The sequence below is a fragment of the Vipera berus genome, assembly GCF_964194415.1.
Source record: "Vipera berus genome assembly, chromosome: 5".
NCBI classification, from domain to species: Eukaryota; Metazoa; Chordata; class Lepidosauria; order Squamata; family Viperidae; genus Vipera; species Vipera berus.
In genome coordinates, this window is record NC_138207.1 from 25531484 (window position 1) to 25554297 (window position 22814).

Sequence of the window (22814 nt, forward strand, 5' to 3'; positions counted from 1 at the left end):
CTACAAGGTTCCATCCAAAAAAGGTGCCGGAACTCCGTTCTGAGCGTTCTATGAGAAAAAAAAGCCCTGTATATTTAGCAGTATTTCCAAGAGGATAGGGAACAAGTGTAGAGCATTTTACAGGCCTTGGCTGTCATAGAAACTTTATTCCGAAGAGTGATAGTACACATCTCCGGACTTATTCAAACCAAACACTTATTAGAGGAATATTCTCTATACAGTACATTCTTATGGCCCACTCAGCTGACCCAGATTGTCCCAAAGGTGCTTTATTTTCAAAGGGCAACTGGATTTTGTTTTTTCTTGAAGACATTTCACTTCTCATCCAAGAAACTTTTTCAGTTCTGAACATGTTTCTTGGATGAGAAGCAAAACATCTTCAAGGAAAAAGAAGGTCCAGTTGCCTTTTGAAAATAAAGCATCTTTGGGACAACCATGACCTAGAGGACTGAGAATCTCCATAGACCTGACCCAGATGAATGCTATGACTATATAAAATGTCTTTAATTGACTTTTTCCAGAGTGGGTTGATGGATGAAGATCTTGACAGATGCAGTAATTATTTTCTTATTTGATGCAGAAATTATGGATCACTCATGATATAGAACAGGGGTAGGCAACCTTGGCTCTTTTATGACTCGTGGACTTCAACTCCCAGAATTCCTGAGCCAGCCATGCCCAGCCATGCCCAGGAATTCTGGGAGCTGAAGTCCACGAGTCATAAAAGAGCCAAGGTTGCCTAGCCCTGGTATAGAACATCAGTCTTTTACTAATAGGCAAAAGGAACCAGAAACACAATAGGCTGTTCAGACAGGTTTGTTTATTATTGCTCACTTACAGATAGGAATCTTGCCAGACTAAAGGACACACTACATAATTACTAAAAAAAATACTGCCAAGTTTTAGGGAGGATCTTCTTTCAACCTCTTCCTCTCCAAAAGGAATCAAGGCTACTCAACCATTTCATTCAGTTTCTAGAAACAAGCTCATACCTAGATTGCTGTTGGTGAACACTTTCATATCTAATTACTCCAGGAAAAATATTGTTACTTGAGTGCAGTTTTTCTTGAGTAAAAAACCTAGTTCAGTTGTACAAATGAATCTGGGAATAATTCTACTCCATACAGGGGAAAAAACCACATGATTTTACAAGCACTTTGCAAACATTCCTCTTTACAATCATTAAAGAATAATTCACTTTACAATTATTCTAGGATAAATCAGTCTGTACTTCCTACACACTTCAAACTATTACCAAGTATAGAAAGGTTTTAGTTTAAATCGTATTTTAAATCACACAGTCTAATAAGCAGTGCTTTTTTTGTAAAAGAAAAAGGTGCCGGAACTCACACGTCATATAACCCGCCTTGCCTACCCTACAAGGTTCCATCCAAAAAAGGTGCCAGAACTCCGTTCTGAGCGTTCTATGACAAAAAAAGCCCTGCTAAGCATAAAAGCAAAGCTTCTAATTTTGCAGTCAGCTGGGGTTTGCATTTCCTACTTTATTACCCAAGGATATAATAACATTCATAATCATTGTGTTATGGCACTGGATTAAAAAAACAGCATTTTTTAAAAAAATGAATTAAATTCCATTAGTGGCTCAGATTGTAAGAATATGGGGGGAATACAATACTCACAGACTTTTATGACAAATAATTAATGTGATTTATTGGAATAAATAATAATCCCTTTCATCTAGGGCATTACTGTATTTGTTTTTTTTACTCCAAAATTGATGAAGCCAAATGTTTTTAACTTTTTATATATTTGGGGAACTAAGGGGAAATTAGTTGCCTTCTTATTATTTATTATATATTTATATTACATATTTTATATAAAACTCTTAATTCCCTCTAACATGTCCTAGACTCATTCATTTTTGGAGTGTAACTCATAATAAATTGGGGAAAGTCTGGTGAAGCCTTTTAGTGAAGCCCTTTCGGTAATGAAACAACAATCTGCTTGGCCCTCAAAAAATTGTGCAAGGACACAATCCTGATACAATAAAAGATTCACTTAGAATCTCATCTAGAAGCTTTGAATATTTTTGTAGAAAAGTGTAAAAATATAGTTTAGGTTGCAAACATGTAAAGCACATTTCTCAGTTTAAACTGCACAGTCACTATGAAAAGTTGTTCCAACAGAACTTTTAAAAAAATGATTTTTATTTTTGGGACAATATTAGTTCTCAAACATGTGAGGTATATTACATTAACGCAGTATGAGTCTCTCAGTTAACTGTGATAAAAATATATCATAATTAATTCATAATAAGCCCTGTTAAAACAATTAAAAGAGATTCTATTTTTAGTTTAGGAAGAGCAAGGGGGAGGGAGAAAAAAATATATATATCTGACTGTTACCCCAGATAACTTCAGAATCAGTTTTTATTTTTGCCTAGCAACAAGATTATATTAATTTAATGGAATGTTACCATGAGAATTATAGCAATCTGTGAGGTGTTCTGCTTCTCCCTTTCCTTTTTTCCATTTTTAATCTTCTTGAGCTTCAGGCTTGTAATTCAAATTTATATTTCACCTGAATTAATTGTACTGTGGATGGAGAGGGGAACCGGGGAGAAACTATTAAAGGAAACACATGCAGAGCTCTATCCTGCTAGTGGTAATATGGACTGCAAAATCCATAGAAGGAACGTTGTTCAGAACCAGATGTGAAGGTGATTCATTCAGCAAGGGTAGAATCAGTAAATGTCACTCAGGAACAATCAGAAATTTAGTATACTGAGAAGAGAAATTGGGGGTTATAAATATTTTAACATTAGGGGGGAAAAATAAAAATACTTGAAAGACTATTTTAAATGAAAGATCGTTCTCTGTGGAATGCTGAGCAAGAAATGGATTTTTTGAGAGAGCTAATGCATGGCTCCCTATTGATCGAGCAATTAAGCCAATTTTTATGACTGAATGTCATAAGGTCTCATTATTGATATTTCCATATGATTTTTGCTCCCCCAAGATTAAAAAAGAGAAACCTTTCCCTCCACCATTTGATTTATCTTCTTAATCTGCTTATCCCAACTCAGCTTTCCAAAACCTCTCTATTTTAACAGAAACATTAATCCTGGCTGTGTTCAAAAGTAAGTTCAATTGTAGAAATACATAGAGCACTTCTGGAGGAAAACTAAGACTGTGGCCAACCAAGCACAGATAAAAACCATTTTTTTAGGATTTACCTTGTGGTTATAAGGATGGTGAAGCATAATTACTTTTCTGCCTTTATTCCATCGCAGGTAGCTGAGCAGTGGTCCTGTTTCCAATAACTAGGTCCCTCCTGGGTAAGAAAGAGCCAGGGAAGCCCTTGCAGAGTCACTGAGAGGAATATTCCTAGCATCTGTCAGATGAAATTGCTTGAAATTTGCTTGAAATTGGACTCTGGCTGGGCAGACCTTCGGAAGGGACAGAGTTACATCAGAGCCTTGTTTTCTGGAATGAGTTTGACCCAATTGCTCTACAAAATGTGAACAGGTTCCTTGGGGTGATGATGGACCAACTGTCTCTGGACTATGCACCTCCTGGTCCTCCTAGGAGGTGGCATGTGATGGGTTCCAAGCTATGATTCAAGTGTTTTTTCAGGAGCTGGTAATACCACCTGCTTTCAAGGAGGCAGCAATGCACCCCTTTCTCAAGAGGCCATTCGTAGACATTCTTAGACTATTAGAAAGTTTTCATTCAGTTTTCAATCTTCCTTTTTTAAGGGAAGGTTGTTTAGTGGATGGTTGGGACACAGATGGAAAAGTCCGTGGATGAAGTGGATTATCTGGATCCTTTTCATTCTAAATTCAGACTGGTTAGCCACACTCATTGATGACCTTTGGAGAATTTGTGATAGGAGTGCTGCAACCATTCTGGTCCTCCTGCACCTCTCAACGGTTTTGGTATAATCAATCATAGAATCCTTCTGGACTGGCTTTCAGGGTTGGGAATGGGAGACACTGTGTCACAGTGGTTCTCCTCCTTTTTCCATGGCCAGTTTCGACTGAAGTTAGTGGGAGGAGAGAGGTCATGTGGGTGTCTCAGGGCTTAAGCTTCCACTTCTCCTGTTTAACATCTACATGAAATCCCTGGGAGAGACAATATGGGATCTGGTATGATCTATATGCTGATGATACCCAATTATATATCTCCACCATTAGCTGGACAAGTGATTCTGATTTACATTGAAATGTAAATTAAATTCAGTCATGTTTAATTTCTTGTCCTGTCAAATCCATAATGTTTTGGAGTGTGGATCTCTCAAAAAGTCAAATGTGACCCTCAGTCCCCACTCTCCGCCAGATTTAATGACTCTATAAGGCTATACCCATCTCCAAAACTCATGGCTGTTTCATGAAAAAGAAAAAAACAAAACAGGGAGCTGCTGTCAGAAAAAAAAAAAAAGATGAAATGATACCTCAAGAAGTCCATGAATCCTTATGACATATTAAAGAGTAATTATATTTTATGGTATAAACTTTCATGAATTACAGTCCACTTCATCGTATGCATGGAATATTATCCTGAGATTAAAGAGTATATACCCATGAGGGAAACATTGCATAAACTGTCATAGAAGCCATTTTAATTTTGTATTAAATTCCTGCATCTCCAGGGCTCTGCTCACTGAATCCTAAAACCTGCATAAATTATTTCCATGCCTATGATGAACATGATTGGTGCAAATGAAGTTAAATCAAGTTGGATTTGTTCATTCACCCTGTTTATATCTTTATATAGCTACAGTATTAAAATTAAGTTCTAAGTAACCACTGCAAGATAGTTTTTCATATGGATATAAAATAATTTGGCTAAGTGTCAATAATGATCTAACTAACATTTGTTAGATCCCAGAATAAAATCCAATTTGTGTTTTAAAAAAATTACACACAATCCTACTGTCATATAGGTAGTCTATGAATTGTCGTGAAGAAGCAGCAGTTTCTCTGTAAAGGATATGTGATGTTTTTATTATGAAAAAAGAAATTAAGAGATAGCAATAGCAACAGCAGACTTATACCACTCCAAAGTGCTTTACAACACTCTGAGCAGTGTACAGTGTTGGCATATTATCCCCAACAATCTGGGTCCTCATTTTACTGACCTTGGAAAGATGGAAGGCTGAGTCAACCTTGAGCCAGTCAGGATTGAACTCCAGGCTGTGGGCAGTTACTGCATTCTAACCACTGTGCCACCACAGCTCCAGATCAGTTAGTAAAGTATGTAACTGCAGACTATCCTACTGCAACAAACCAGATATGCAACATCATACCTAGTTATTGTATTTGAAATCTGGACTTCAATCTTTAATCTTCTGGAGCAAGAAGAAACTTGCTCCAGAAGAAACATGCACATCTAAATTAGGGGCTGCCACAAAGAAGAGAGAATCAAGCTATTTTCCAAAGCGCCTGAAGGCAGGACAAGAAGCAATGGATGGAAACTAATCAAGGAGAGAAGCAACCTAGAACTAAGGAGAAACTTCCTGACAGTTAGAACAATTAACCAGTGGAACAACCTGCCTCCAGAAGCGGTGAATGCTCCAACACTGGAAGTTTTTAAGAAGAGACTGGACAGCCATTTGTCCGAAATGGTATAGTGTTTCCTGCCTGAACAGGGGGTCAGACTAGATGACCTCCAAGGTCCCTTCCAACTTTATTATTCTTATTCTTATAATTCAAAAAGGCTTCCTATGGGGTGTGACAGTTGTGCCAATTGTGGTTCAGTACATCCTATAAACATGGAAGGGCCTCATGTTACTACAACAAGAGATCTTTCAAATATTTAATATTTATCAGTATTAGCCACAGTTGAACATGGACTTCAAAATATGCATTGTCTTTTAAATCCTTGGATATAAAGTGTTTAAACTTTAAAGTGCCCAAGGTTGTTTCTGGAAAAAAAGGAGAAAAACCCAGTATGAATTTTTCATCTTGTTCTCATTTATCCCAGTGATTCTATTCTCATTTTGGAAAACAGGGTTGAAAGTACTGTGTTACACTTCTACAAATTTGTTACAAATTTCCATTTGTTCAAATTTCCATGTGAACAAGCATTTTATAAATATAGGAGGGAAGCATTTCCTGAATTTTCCTTCTGAAAAGCCAATCATTTGGAAAACAGTTTGAAGGATTTGCATTGTTGTAGACAGGAAACAGGAAATCCCTAATATTGAATTCCAGCCTTGTGAATGGCTTAGTGGTTACTTGTTAATTGATGGGATAAATACCATTTTTTCAGTTATGCTGCTTATTATGCCATACCATTCCTCTAGCATTTCCCATTCACATCAGTATCAGATATTTTGCTTTCAAAATGTCTCTCAAAAAAGGGCAGAATTTCAGTAAAACTGTCTTGGTTGAGTTTGTGTGTGGGGGTTACTTATGATATTACTACAATATATTCATGGAATGTTTGTAAATGTCCTGCCTTTCAACTTACAGTCATTTTTCCACTGGTAGAGAAGGAAGTATGGAAAGTGCAGCTGCCAAACATATGGCTGGCTTTGAAGATTGAAGAAGAAAATGCAGGACATTTATAAACATTCCACAAATATATTGTAGTAATATCATTGATTAACCATTTTTTGTTGGACCCTGCTTGCTTTATGAATTCTAATCCTACTACCATGTTTCCCCAAAAATAAGACTGGCTCTTTTTTTTGGCCTCCTAAAGAAGCACCAGGTTTTATTTTCAGAGGATGTCTTACCTCCGGCACCGACAGCCCTGCCTGACAGGTCCACTTCTTCTGGGGCTGAAGGAGCAGCTTCATTCTGCAGCTGCATTCTGGCCTGCATTTTGTAGTCAGGCCTTTCTGGAAGGTCTATGCAGCTGAGTACCAAGCTATGGATTCAATCCATAGCTCGGTCCTTGGCTGCAGAGGTCTTGCAGAACCGAGCTATGGATTGAATCCATAGCTCGGTTCTCGGCTGCAGAGGGCTTCTGGAAAGGCCTGTGACTGAGAAATGCAGTTTTGGCTGCAGAAGACACCTCAGAAGAAGAAATGGGCCAGCGACAAGAGGCCTGACTGCAAGGTAAGTGTGTGCGGGGAGCAGATCCACACACCCCCAACCCCGCCCTAGCTTGATTTTTTTAAGTGTACCTTTCCCCCAAACTAGGGATTATTTTCAGGGTAGGGCTTGTATTAGGCCCATCCCCCAAAATCAAGCTACGGCTTATTTTCTAGGTAGGCCTTACTTTTGGGGAAACACCACAGTAACTCCAAAAGATGGCTTCTCTTTGGGCATTAGCAGTGGTGTGGAAAAAACCCCCACATACCTCAAGGTAATAGTCACAACCATATGATTAATCTCTGCCTGCTCTGTGGATGTGACATATGTAAAAAGGCAGGGCTTCAATCATGTGGTTTCAACCGTGCTTTTGGTTGGAGAAGTTTTTGGCTTCTTCCTGTTTTTTTTTTCTCTTTCCAATACAGCTGCTTCTTTTTTTCTTTATCTTCATGAAGAGTCTCAAAAAATCTTCATCTGATTTTCTTTTCCTTATAAATTTTAACTAATTCTGCTGGAAAAAAAGGAAAGAAACATGTGTAAAGTGTCCTTGTGTGTTGGGCAAATGAGCATTTCTGTGTGAAAGAAGACGTATGGTACCTGCAGACAGGACAATCTATGCATTTTATAAATACTTTATCTTTTAGCTAGTAATTAATCAAAATGCAGTAACGGCAACAATATCTATTTATTTGTTCTGCCATATTCATATATCCATGTTTATCACATGTATGCATTTATTGGAGAAAATTCCTAAGATCACCTTCAATGGGAGCCAATTGACAAAACTAAGATAAAAGATAAAAACCTGGGCACTGCATAGAATTTTTATTTATGTTTACAATTTTTTCCTTTTTTCTTTTTCTGTTTATACTTCCTTTCTCAGCCTCCTTAAAATCAACATTAACATTGTTTTTTTTCCCAAATATTTATGTTACATGAAAAGAATAAGTATGTAGCAGATGGAGGGAATTTTAACAAAACCACAACCTTGGGGAGATTGTCAAATTTTGGACTGGAGTTACAGTTAGGATGCCAGGGAGGCAAAATTGAGTTAAATGCCCCATTCAGTATAAGTCATTCTATATTTTCCTAACTTTATGAGTCCTGATGCAAAATGTTACTTTCCTAATGCAGTCTTTCCCATTGGCCATAGTGACTCTGATGGGAGTTGAAGTCCATTCTGTTGGGTGAGTGAGATACTGTAGAGTCTGATCTAAACATCAAAGTCATCGTGAGGCTAGAGACTTGTCCAGTTGATGTCCTCCAGAAGTATTTTGTCACACCAGTCAAATTTAAGGCAATATTTTCAGGGCATATAATGCCAGTGCTAACTCAAGCTCTTGGAGCTATTATCTTTGGAAGCACAAACTGGAACAAGTTGCTATTATTCTTCTTATTGAGAATAATGCTGTTCAGTTTTAATTTTCCTGCAGACTTAAGAGAGAATAAGACAAAAGAACAAAAGCCAAACATGTATCAATGAAGAATGTTGTGTTAGAATGTGAACTTTCTTTGATTTTTCTCTTGAACAACTAATTTATAAAGTTAATAAAACTTTAACAGTACTATTCAAACTTCTTAATTTAACTTCATAAAAATGCAGACCATGATCCTTATTTCCTCTGCACATTACCTGTCTCTGCTTTTAATTACTTACCATAATCAAGAAAATTATCTTAAAGTATAATAATTGGGGAGCATAAGAATTATTTCTGTTTTGAGATGAGATGCTGCATTAGCTGATACGTTCACAGATCACATTAACATGATGTGAACAATCTTTTTTTGGCCTGAAGGCCACAAACAGTGATGTCATAACTAGAATGGGTGGTGCTGAAATTTGTAATCAAATTATTTGTAGTTGGAAAACCTCAGTTAGGTTAAGAGGAAAATGAGTATCTTAAGCACTGTAACCATTAACTCCATGAAACTATCTCAAAGTGAAAAAAGAGATCTGATTTTTTAAATGCATATTTAAGATGAATTGCATCCTAGAGTATTAAAGGTATTATCTGATACTATGTCCAAACATTAGGCATTAGCACTGAGAAGAAATGAAAAAAATAAAGTGCCAGATTCGTAGAAGACAGCAAATATCTCTAACTTGAAAAGGGGGGAAATAGGATCCAGGTAGCCCAGTGGTGGGATTCAAATATGTGAACAACTGGTTCTCTGTGTGGATGCCACATCTGGAAGTCCATTCTGGGTCTGGGCATCAAAAATCTAGCTACTGGTTCTGCCGAAGTGGTGCGAACTGTTTGAATCCCATCACTGAGGTAGCCCCTTCCATCTGTATGACTCTACCATACCAAGTTTCAAAAAGATTTGTGGACACATTTCCCAATTAAAATTTCACCAGCACCCCAAAATTTATTTATTCTATTTATGTATTACGAAAACACTAAAGATTCACTGGTGTGTGTCGTCGCAGCCTTTTCATTTCAGGATGGATTCTGGAGTTTGCACATGGCTTTCATTTTTTGCTTAACCATAGTTTACTAAATAAATCACAGTCAGCAAGGTAAATACTCTAACATACAACACAAGCATATATTCGTGTGTGTATGTAGGTAGGTAGGTACACACACACACACACACACACACACACACACACACAGAGAGAGAGAGAGAGAGAGAGAGAGAGAGAGAGAGAGATTAAAAAAGTCCTTCAGTTTCAGTGAGGGTTACCATAATAGACCTCTAATTAGATTTGTATGTTAGATAGATTATCCGCATTATCCAAATTTAGGAATTCTACTTTACCGTGATTTACAGATTGTCAAATCAGAATGTAACTTCATTTAGCCAGATATTCAAACAGCCTATTACAGAGGCCTTCATGTAGGGCAGGGGTGTCAAACTGCTGGCCCACAGGCCGGACGTGTCACCGGGAAACCACGCCCACCCCATTGGTGGCAATGGCAAAAAAGCTCCGATACGTTGCGCGATGTCACGTGATGTTGCAAGTTTGACATGTCTGATGTAGGAAAAAGCAAAGGCTAACATCTAAAAATAAGCCTATGACTAGCTAATCCTATCATGTAAATATTCAGGCAGTAATCGCCACACAATGGAGAACCAAATAGAAATACAGAGTAGCTTTTTTAAGATTCAAGATAATAGTTAATTATTCCATTGTTTTTATTTTTTTAAGAGACCAATAATTTTGATGGTAATAGACATCAAAACTCATTACACAAAAGCATTAGGAGCAGAGGCAAATAACGATTAATCTCCTTGATTTTATGTTTTGAAGTTTCTATTTTTACAAAATGCATTTAAAATAATCTTCAGAATCCTGATGAAAAAAAATGATTTGTTGCATGCATGAGTCACTGAACTCACAAGCATCTATAGGAGTTAACTTAAAACTTCAATTGCACAAGGGAAAATGTGTCAGGGCGTGTATGTCCCATATTATTTTAAAGCAAACATCATAATTTGGTGACAATGATGCTTCATTCATGAAATAATCTGCAAATGATTTTCTGCTTGTCAAAAAATACAGGAGTGCATTCACAAAAACAGTTATAGAAAGATATAGATGCCATTAGGTGGCAGCAGTTTGCTGGTCTGGTCTGGGATTGGAAACTAACTGGAATTAGACCAGATTAATACTTACTTTCCCCTTCATGGATTACTGCCTTGTCGTGGCGAAGGGGCTTGCGTAATTCAATGAAGCTATGAGCTATGCCGTGCAGGGCCACCCAAGATGGACAGGTCATAGCAGAGAGTTCTGACAAAACGTGATCCACTGGAGAAGGAAATGGCAAACCACTCCAGTATCTTTGCCATGAAAACCCTATGGACAGTACCAAAAGGCAAAACGATATGACGCTGGAAGATGAGCCCCTCAGGTCGGAAGGTGTCCAATATGCTACTGGGGAAGAGCAGAGGGCTAGTACTAGTAGCGCCAGAAAGAATGAAGCGACTGGGCCAAAGCCGAAAGGACGCTCAGCTGTGGATATGTCTGGTGGTGAAAGGAAAGTCCGATGCTGTAAAGATTTTTTCTCCATAGGAACCTGGAATGTAAGATCCATGAATCAAGGAAAACTGGACGTGGTCAAACAAGAGATGACAAGACTGAACATTGACATCTTAGGTATCAGCGAACTAAAATGGACAGGAATGGGTGAATTTAATTCAGATGACCATCAGGTATACTACTGTGGGCAAGAATCCTTCAGAAGAAATGGAGTAGCCTTCATAGTCAATAAAAGAGTAGGAAAAGCAATACTGGGATACAATCCTCAAAATGACAGAATGATCTCAGTTCGAATCCAAGGCAAACCATTCAATATCACAGTAGTCCAGGTCTATACCCCAACCACCAGTGCTGAAGAGGATGAAATTGACCAGTTCTATGAAGCACTACAGCACCTTATAGAACTAACACCAAAAAATGATGTTCTTATCATCATGGGGGATTGGAATGCTAAAGTAGGAAGCCAAAAGATAACCGGAATAACAGGCAAGTTTGGCCTTGGAGTGCAAAATGAAGCAGGGCACAGGCTGATAGAATTCTGTCAAGAGAATACAATGGTCATAGCAAACACTCTTTTCCAACAACCCAAGAGACGGCTCTACACATGGACATCACCAGATGGTCAACACAGAAATCAGATTGACTATATGCTCTGCAGCCAAAGATGGAGAAGCTCTATACAGTCAGTAAAAACAAGACCAGCAGCTGACTGTGGCTCAGACCATGAGCTTCTCCTTGCAAAGTTTAGGCTTAAACTGAAGAAAGTAGGGAAAAGCACTAGGCCACTCAGGTATGAATTAAATCATATCCCTGTTGAATATACAGTAGAGGTGACAAATAGATTTAAGGAATTAGATCTGATAGACAGAGTGCCTGAAGAACTATGGACAGAGGTTCGCAACATTGTACAACAGGTAGCAACCAAAACCATCCCAAAGAAAAAGAAATGCAAGAAAGCAAAATGGCTGTCTGAGGAAGCTTTGCAAATAGCTGAGGAAAGGAGGGAAGCGAAAGGCAAGGGAGAAAAACATAGATACACCCAATTGAATGCAGAATTCCAGAGAATAGCTAGAAGAGATAAGAATGCCTTCTTAAATGAACAGTGCAAAGAAATAGAAGAAAATAATAGAATAGGGAGGACCAGAGATCTTTTCAAGAAAATTGGAGAAATGAAGGGAACGTTTAATGCAAAAATGGGCATGATAAAGGACCAAAATGGCAGGGACCTAACAGAGGCAGAAGAGATTAAGAAGAGGTGGCAAAATTACACAGAATAACTATACAAGAATGAGCTTAACGTCCCTGATAATCACAATGAGGTGGTCACTGACCTCGAGCCAGACATCCTAGAATGTGAAGTGAAGTGGGCCTTAGAAAAGCTGAGCAACAACAAAGCTAGTGGAAGTGACAGTATTCCAGCTGAGCTATTCAAAATCTTAAAAGACAATGCAGTAAAAGTGCTACACTCAATTTGCCAGCAAATTTGGAAAACTCAACAATGGCCACAGGATTGGAAAAGATCAGTTTACATTCCAATTCCAAAGAAAGGCAGTGCCAAAGAATGTTCAAACTATCGCACCATTGCACTCATTTCTCATGCTAGTAAAGTCATGCTTAAAATCCTACAAGCTAGACTTCAGCAGTATGTGGATTGAGAACTACCAGAAGTGCAGGCAGGATTTCGAAGAGGCAGAGGAACTAGAGATCAAATTGCCAACATACGCTGGATCATGGAGAAAGCTAGGGAGTTCCAGAAAAACATCTACTTCTGCTTCATTGACTATGCTAAAGCCTTTGATTGTGTGGATCATAACAAACTGTGGCAAGTTCTTAAAGAGATGGGAGTACCAGACCATCTTATTTGTCTCTTGAGAAACCTATATGCGGGTCAAGAAGCAACAGTGAGAACTGGACACGGAACCACTGATTGGTTCAAAATTGGGAAAGGAGTCCGGCAAGGCTGTATACTGTCGCCCTGCCTATTTAACTTATATGCAGAGCACATCATGAGAAAGGCAGGGCTAGATGAATCAAAAGTTGGAATTAAGATTGCCGGAAGAAATATCAACAACCTAAGATACGCAGATGATACCACTCTAATGGCAGAAAGTGAAGAAGAACTAAAGAGCCTCTTGTTGCAGGTGAAGAAGGAGAGTGCAAAACTTGGGTTGAAACTTAACATTAAGAAAACCAAGATCATGGCATCTGGCCCTCTCAATTCCTGGCAAATAGATGGGGAAGAAATGGAGGTAGTGACAGATTTTATTTTCCTGGGCTCCAAGATCACTGCAGATGGGGACTGTAGCCAAGAAATTAAAAGACGCTTGCTCCTGGGGAGGAAAGCCATGGCAAATCTAGACAGCACACTAAAAAGCAGAGACATCACCCTGTCAACAAAAGTGCGTATAGTCAAGGCTATGGTCTTCCCAGTTGCAACGTATGGCAGTGAAAGTTGGACCATAAGAAAGGCTGAGCGCCAAAGAATTGAGGCCTTTGAACTGTGGTGCTGGAGAAGACTCCTGCGAGTCCCTTGGACCGCAAGGCGATCAAACCGGTCAGTCCTAGAGGAGATCAATCCTGACTGCTCTTTAGAAGGCCAGATCCTGAAGCTAAAACTCAAGTACTTTGGCCACCTAATGAGAAGGAAGGACTCACTGGAGAAGAGCCTAATGCTGGGAAAGATCGAGGGCAATAGAAGAAGGGGACGACAGAGAATGAGGTGGCTGGATGGAGTCACTGAAGCAGTAGGCGTGAGCTTAAATGGACTCCAGAAGATGGTAGAGGACAGGAAGGCCTGGAGGAATGTTGTCCATAGGGTCGCGATGGGTCGGACACGACTTCGCAGCTAACAACAACAAATACTTACTTTGATGGGATTCCTCCATGGAGTACCATGACAGGTCACTTGGGAATAATTTATTGGGAAATAAATATTTACATGTTTATTAAATAAATATTTATTGGGAAATAAATAATAAAATCTTGAAAGAAAGCCACCACAAACTAGTTCTGTACTGTTGCAAGGAAAATTGCATAGTTAGTTCCACAAAATTCTCAAATTTAACTCAGCTCATAGGTCACTTTCATTTTTTTCATTTTATGAATTTATTGCTAGAAAAGAAAAGATAGATTAAAAATGCATCCCCAGAAAAGGACCAGAGTTGCATTAAATTTGTGCATGCTAATTTATAAGAGAAGATGCAAATGTGGAGATATATGGATATGTTCTTGGCAGCATTTCAGAAATATTTTGCCATTAGAAATGACAGAAAATATTTGTAGCTTGGGTGGTAGATGGTGGTGGTTTGTTCACTGAATTTGCTATTTAGCTTCTTAATGTTTCATCAATAAATATGTTATTTTGTTTGAGCAACTTTCAAGTGCTTTGTGGACTCTTGGGCCATTGCTCTGTGGACTAACCTTGGTCTGCTCATGGCTGGACTTGATTGGGACAGTTCTTGTTTTTTGGTGAAGGGAATTGCTGGGGAGTATTATTAAACTCACTAAACCACAGTTAGGTATGTGTGTGACTGAGCGGGGCAGCAGACTAGATGACATCCTCAGGGGGACTTCGGTTTAAGCATTTTGTTTGGTAAAGACACTTGAACTGAAGTCCGACTGAGGATGTCACCTAGCCTGATGATGAAATGTTTGGAAGCTAAACAGTAAGCTTGGAGAACAAACCACCACCATCAAGTTTTGCCATTGCCTCCTTCCAAGGGCTGTGAGTGAGTGACCCAATAGGTTTCATGCCTAATAAGACTAGAACTCACAGTCTCTAGCCTGAAGTCTTAACCCCCACACCAAACTCGATCTTGCTGCTTGGAAGTTACACTATATTGTAGTGATGATGTTACTGCCAAGAGAACTGTGTGTTGTGTCAAGATGATAATTGTAGATGAACAGCTTAAGAAGTTGCTCCCTTTTCTTAGGGTTTATTATATTTCCACTGAAAAGACCTTCATCTAATAAAGATGGGATATATCTATATCTATATATGTTTTCCACCTTGAGTTGTGAAAACAATAAATTATTTTTACAAATAACTCAAAGTGGCAAACATATCCAACACATCTTCCTACTCCTCTTATTGTCCCCACAACAACAACCTTCTGAGATGAATTGGGCTCAGAGATAGTGATTCAAGGTCACTCAGCTGGCTTTCGTGGCTAGGGTAGGACTTGAATTCCTGGTACCTTGCTTTTTAGCCTGCTGCCCTAACCATTAGACCAAACTGGCTCTCTCTTTGGAACAAAATTAAAATACTGCTTTCTTACATGATTTTTGCTGTGGGTTTTTTTCCTCGTGTAGTCTGTAGTGCTAGCATATTCAGGTGATTCCTAATTTTTTTACCTTATGCTTCCTGAAATGAGGAAAATCAGCAAAAGAAAGTTTTGTCCTGCTTTTTCTAGGAGGGCTCATAATGCAAAACAGGTGCTTGTGGACCTATTTCTGCATCAGAAAGAATAGATGAAGTTTCCCTTTTTAATCTTGAATCAGTTTGGATGGGAAGATCACTTACAAACTTAGCCAGGAGATTTGGTAGGAGACAAGCCATACAAATGACATAAAAGAAAAGTATGGAAATTCTCCCAATAATTTCCTTTTTTCTTTTTTTTAGTTTACATTTCGATTCAGGAACACAATTCCAGCATCAGCCAGAAATGCAAGCTGTATTTACTAGAATAATAATATGTTTCTTATGATCAAAACTGCAATGACATACTTTACTAAAGGAAACATAAAAATATTTACATAGCAGCTTAACTTTAGGAAGACGCTGGCAAAGGAAGACGCAGATATAGCAACTTCAGAGGTTTTTTTCATGGTGTAAGAAATAAGAAGAAATGAGCCGCATTTTGAAGGAAGACGATGGCTTTGCAAGGAGACAGATTAAAGAAACAATTGTAACAGATAATAATTAACTCACTTTCAGAAATCCCAGATGAATTAATCCTGTATTAAAATGTAGGTTGTAAATTATATCAATCAGAAAAGTCAACGCTATTTCTGCTCCTTACTATTTGCAGTAGACTTGTAATTAATTGCTTTGATATAATTTTAATTAATTTAAAGTTTAAATTGGTTTTTTATTTAAAAACATTTTTGTCTTGGTGCTCCACTTTTTACAAATATATTCAAAGATCAAATGTGGCCCTTGATTTTTTTTAAAAAAATAATTGCTTTATTATGCTTGCTTTAAGGTGATTCCTAATTTTTGCACCTTATGCAAAAACGTTGAGTCAGAATACTCATTGCTGAAAATTATCCTTCCCTTGAACATATCTTCTGTTCACCACCTTCATCTTTATTTGTGTCCTGGTCTTGACCAAGGTGAGACTGAAAGCAGCTCAGGAGGAAGGAAAGGGTAAAGCAGAAACTCAAATTAAAAATAAAACTAAAAAAGGTTCAAATCACAGGCAATGTTTTATCATTGCTGTATGCTATAGCTCACTGTTTTTCAAACTTGGCAACTTTAAGATATATGGATTTCAAAAATGTGTGGATTTTAAATCTCAGAATTCCTTAGCCAGCATGTTTTTTTATCCATAAATGATCAATTCTTTGATCCATATATGTTTGATTTTCTTGTTTATCTCTGTGAATACCATGCTAATTGTTTTATTATTTTATGGTTAAGCAAAACGTGGCTTACCACAGGGGTCTTCAAGTGTGCCAAAGTTGAAAAACGTTGATACAGCTATAAGATACTATTGACATCACACATTTTTTCTCAAATAGAGAGCACTTCAAAGCAATGTTTAGAGCAATTTTTTTTCATGGCAATAATAATTTCATTTTGCCTTTTTCTATCCTGCAATTAGGACATTCCTTACACTTCTGCCTTTTCTTATATAGGGACAATGATGTGTGTATTGCCCTACAAAGTTTCTTTGATGAGCAGTAGCTGAAAAGATCTTCCAGATGAAATATCAACAGAACTGTGCAATTTCCATTCTATTGAAGGGGTCTTCATGTATAACTGGGCAGGGGATGAACTTCTTTTTAGATAGGTTTTGAGGAACTTTAAGTGTGTGTAAAGTTTAGGAATAAACTTTACTGCTTAATCATTCCCCAAACCCACAAAAGGCACAAAAAATGTAGTCGTATATCATCTATCAATATTTGTTTTATTTGTGGTCAAAATTTGGCTATGGAGATGCTCAATCATCCAGGTTATGGTTGTCCCAAGGGTGCTTTTCAAAAGGCAAGTGGACTTTCTTGTTTTTTCTTTGAAAACATTTCATTTCCCATTCACGAAACTTCTTGGAGTCAGAACTGAAGAAGCTTCTTGGATGAGAAGCGAAACATTTTCAAGAAAAACCCATGAAAGTTCAATTGCCTTTTGAAAAGCAACTTTGCAGCAAAATTTGGATTTTTCATTCTCTTCTACTTTCACTGAACTTGGGAATATTTCCTGGGATGACTGCTTAGGTTACGTTACCTATTAATTTTTAACCTACCTTCTGCCATGTAATTCTGTTCTTACATAATAATGCTTTAAAAGCTTTCTGCACTTCTAAAATCACAGTTTGTTAACAAAAAAAATAGCAAAAACTCTTCTGGGAGCTGTTTTCTGTAGAATAACACCTTTAGTTAGAAAAATTGCAGCTTTACTTTGTCTCCTTACAAAAATGAATTGGTAGCTATTCCTTGTCTAAAAATGATAGGATTCATTAGAGTAAAAACTAACCACCATATTTGAAGGCATGTGAAATCTTACCTGCTCATGAAATTTCATTAGAATAGAGGTGCTATTCCTTTTAAAAATAACAAGCTGGGTTATTCTGCCTTAGATTAACCTAACATTTCACAATCTGGACCACCATTAGAAGTGTTGAAATTGTAACTCTCAGAATGTCTAGAGTTGTAGTATCGCTATCTGGAAGGAGTAGGTCCAGGAAAGAAAGCCAATTTGGTAGTGATTAAGATTAGAAACAGGCTAGAATCAGTTTGCTGTAGTAGTTAAAATATCAGCTATAGCTGGATACAAAACCAGCTGGATGACCTTAGGCCTGTCATTCTCTGTCAGCCCTAGGATGGAGGCAATGGAACACCACTTCTGAAATCTTGCCAAGTTCAATAGTCTGTCCTCCAAGAAAAAAAGATACTCAGAGCTGTCAGTTCAATTCCCCCCTCCCCAGCAGGAGCATGTTTGCAGGGGCATTTATATTAGGTATGTGTATGTGTTGGTAAGAAAATCTATGTGGTGATCAGGACACAACCAAACTTTAATCCTTTTTATAAGTGTTGCAATATATGTTATAATAGGTAGCACTTCAGTCACATGATGGCAGCTGCTCTTGATTTTTCTGACTCCCATCACACCACCATAGATGTCCTGATCTCCATCATCTTCTACCGGAGCCAAATGGTATACTCTGCTAAATGCTAAATCAGCCCTGATCTTCAGATATCTTTACCATCAAATCTGAATTCTCAGGGTTTGAGTAAGAACAGTTTTACCAGATTCAGAAATCTCTGTCATTTCTCAGTCTGATAAAGCTGCTGTCATTCAGATCTCTAGGATCAGGGCTGCTGCATTGTTTGGACTGAGGGAACAAGTACTGAATACACAGTCCCATTTTCGCATACAAGTTGAAATATTCTGTTGTAAATGAATGTTGTGTGGCTCAAGTAATTGCTTGTGGTTTACTGATGGCTATTCTTAAGAGTCTGATTCTTTTGAACTGGAGGTTCCAGAAATTCCTGGGCTTGTTCTCCATGTAAAAGTGTGGTTCAGGGCTTAACTATGACTCTAAAAGCATCTGCACAGGTACCACTTATTTTTATCACACAAGTTAAGAGATGTTTCATCCTCAGTATATATGGGAAAGCAAATTTTCAAGGTGATGGACATGAACTAAATATTCTTAAACTATTTCTGCAATGTGTAGCAGTCATTTCTCACACACTTGACAACTTGCTTTAGCAGCTCTCTTGCTTTCATTAATTCAATAAGGCACCTTGGATTATGTTCTGAAAATAGCTTCAGCTGCTGTCACTATGGTGTACCAAAACCAAACTCCAAACCACAGGCAACATCTGAACCACACCAAAGATATTTATTTCCATGCCTATAATAAAGACTATAGAGAGTAGGATGAATCTTGTGGTGTGCTTATTTTTAAAATTCACCTATAGTACTCCTAGTAAATAATGATAAGAACTTTACTTACATAATATGTCACAAATCTTGTGAAACTAATTTATGCTTTTATACTACAAAATCATTTAGATTAGTAAATTTATTAAATGCATGATCACTTAAAGAAAGAAAAGTAATAGGAGAGAAATTCATTTTATGAAGTATATAGGTAAGCAGGTCCTAATTTTAGATACTAGGTCAACGATGGGTATCTGTGTTTTTTGGCCAAGGCCCAACTTTGGCATTTTACTGTGTATTATGATTATCCAAAGTCTGACATGCGTATCATTTTCTTTTCCTAATGGAATTGCACACTCATGCATAATCTCATTAGATACTATTCTATGAAATTCCTAGTGATTTAAAGATTTTTATCTCTGAAATATGCATGTATGTACAAATGCAGGTTACTTAATGCAGACCATTCCACACAGTTCAATCATCATGAAGCTTCTTTCATTGCTGGTTTTGACTTGAGACAAATTGTGTGGTATCTTGATGATGTCACAATGCGTATGAATCTTGTGCCTTACAACCTGGATTTGGCCTTCAGTTTCCTCTCATTCTAACATATGTCTTCTCTTTCCCTTATTCTCTACCCTAATCATCAAAACAAGTTGTCTTCATAGCACCCTGTTTCTCCCCAGGCAAAACCACAGCCTTTCTTACTTATCATTAAGAGGTGGCAGCTCATTCTTCAGCCCACCACATAGGATACACTGCCAGTTGCCTAAGGCAAAACAGTATATTGTGATTATGCCCACACAATCCCATTTCCTTCTTGGACATTGCTACTCCTATGAAATCTTTGACGTCTATCGGCTGTTGGACATCTCTCAGAGGAAGAAGAGTGTTGGTGTCTCTTGGAACATTGAGTTAATTGATGAGACTTGCTTTGCCCTGGCAAGTTAAAAAGGTGATAACAAACCTTCCCAATGTTGTAACTATTTGGCACAGATTACCAGGAGAGGAAATTCTGCTTTAAATTATTCATTTCAAGTGGTTCAAAAGGTAAATTACATGAGATGAATAATCATCTCAATATTTGCAATATTGTTTGGATTTGTAATGGATAAGTAAAAATGGTTTTTTCTGATAAAGGTCAAGGGTCAGAATCTATGCAACATATATTTGATTTCCTTATCTTAATAACTAAGCATCATGCCATGTTCTACTGATTTTGGTGTGTGCTTACTGAAGTCCTGCACTTTAACATTTATTACTCCATGACTTCAGGAAGTCTTCATTTATTCATTATTTTTTTGCTTTTAAAATGATTGAAATTACAGCATGCCTGCAAGGCATCTCTCATTATATCTATCCCACTGATGCCTGTCTTCACACTGGCAATTAGCAGTTTTCCTGTGCTGTCATTGTGTTCGATTGCATTATGTGTTTCCTGGTGAACAACAACAATTGAAAATTGACTTTTTATGACATGAAATTGGATTCATATACTGGAAGATATATGTGAAATCAATGAGCATACTTACAGAGCATGCTCACAGATCAACTATGTTTTATTTTTGCTGGTACTCCTATATGTGTAATTTTGAGGATAACTGAAATGACTTTAATCCACTCTAAAACCATTGAGGCACTTCATTGGAATTTAAGTTCCTGGAAGCATTAAAAAGCAATCCAGAGTCTGAAATGACTTGAATACAGAATAACAGAGTTGGAAGGGACCTTGTAGGTCATCTAGTCCAAATCCTATAGAGCAGGGGTGTCAAACTCAATTTCATTGAGGGCCGCATCAGCATTGCGGTTGCCCTCAAGGGGCCGGGTGGGTATGGCCAAGGTAGGCGTGGCCTACTGGGTGGGCGTGGCTAGAGTGCATATGTCCTACTGGGTGGGTGTGGCCAGCTCTACATTGTTCGCATCAAGGGTGCCTATGGGGGCCTGGGCAGGAGTGGGACAGATCTGGGGGTCTCTGGCAGAAGGAGGGTCTCTGGGCCAGGGCCAAGGCAGTGGGGGCCGTTCCCTCACTGTTTCCAGGATGGCTTCGTGGGCTGCATGAAACCACTTCGCGGTCCGGATCTGGCCCCCGGGCCTTGTGTTTGACATGTCTGCTATAGAGGACCCTATACCATTTCTGACAAGTGGCTGTCCAGTCTTTTCTTGAAAGTCTCCAGTGATGAAGTACCCACAACTTCTGAAGGCAAGCTGTTCCATTAGTTTATGATTTATCCTTCCAGACAATGGATTTTGTTTTTAACTCTTCATAGATTAGCCTTGAATTTATTTGCCCATGTTTGTATATGCCTGGAATAGCTGTACTTACTGATTGTGGTTAATGAATAACAGTAAAAAAAAACTTGCTCAGGTTTTCAAATTTCTTTCAAAATATAATTGGAAGAACTTGGGGACTTTTGTTTTCAAATGGGAAAGTGAAGTTGATTTTTTTCCTAGATATTCATCGGTATCCTTACTCTCAAGAAAGCTAAGTATATGATTCTATGATATGGAAGCAGCTGCAGCTCAGCAGTCATATACATCAGAACTGTTAAAAGCATTTGAAGGAGCTTCTTTACAGTGCAGATTGCCTCTCTTTAAAACCATTCAAGCAGTTGCTCTTTTGCCAGATTCATGCAGCTGCTTCGAACACTGTTCCTGGCGGTCTCCAAACAGCTGTATGTGTATGTTCATGCAGAGACTGCCGCAACAGCATTTGGCAAGCTTTGCAGAAAGCACTCCTGCTTTAATAATTTGAAGTGTGCTTTGTTCACATTCCTGCATGATGCAAACCACTTTATACAAATCGTTTGCATAGCTCTGGTACATATATTTTGCATATAGAAGGCCCCAAGTTTGATCTGATCTTTGAAAAGGTAAAGTAAAAACTGATAGAATGTATTTCCATAAAAATCTTGCAGAATTGCTGCCAAGTAAAAAAACCTGATATGATAGACTTCTGGTTAGACGCCACAGTCTAACGGATGCAGGAAGATGGGCTCCATCTTCCACATTCAATTTCGCCCCACTGGGGACTCTAAAAAGGATTGAAAGTCACTCTGGAGAGGCAATTAAGAATGAGGGGACCCTTGTCGATTGCAGAGGGGTAGCAGTCCTTCTGCTGGATCTGAGGAAGCCCTCCAAACCAATGGGAGTAAGACTGGCTACATTTGTGTGGCCAGTCAGAAGCTGCTGACAACCAAAGATAAGCACTAACTAGCAATTTTTGAGCAACGTGGATGGAACTGGGTGAGACTATCCTTTTTTATGACCTTAATACTACTTTCCTGGGGGGAAAAATGCCCAAAGAAAAGAATCCTCCGCAATGAGAGAGGGAAGGGAAGTTTTTGCCTCGCTGCCTCAGGAAAAGAAAAGTAGCAAATTAATTGCTTTGGGGGAAAATAAATAAAACTACAAGAATAATTTGGAATTAATACAGATATATAGCTTTGAAATTTGGGGACTAAAAGTATCTTTGAGATTTTTTTTTTAGAAAGGTATTTGAAAGTCCGTAAAATAAGCTTGGATTTGGAAAACTGGAAGATGGTGTCAACAACATCTAGTGGAAGAAACGGATCCAAAGATGGAGGACCTAATGGAAGGAATTAACAGACAGATACAGACAAATGAAAAATTAGAAGATGCAGTGATAACACCGGAAATGGAAAAGATATTTTACTTGTCAATATCTCAGAACACATTTGAGGATAAGGAAGAAGAGC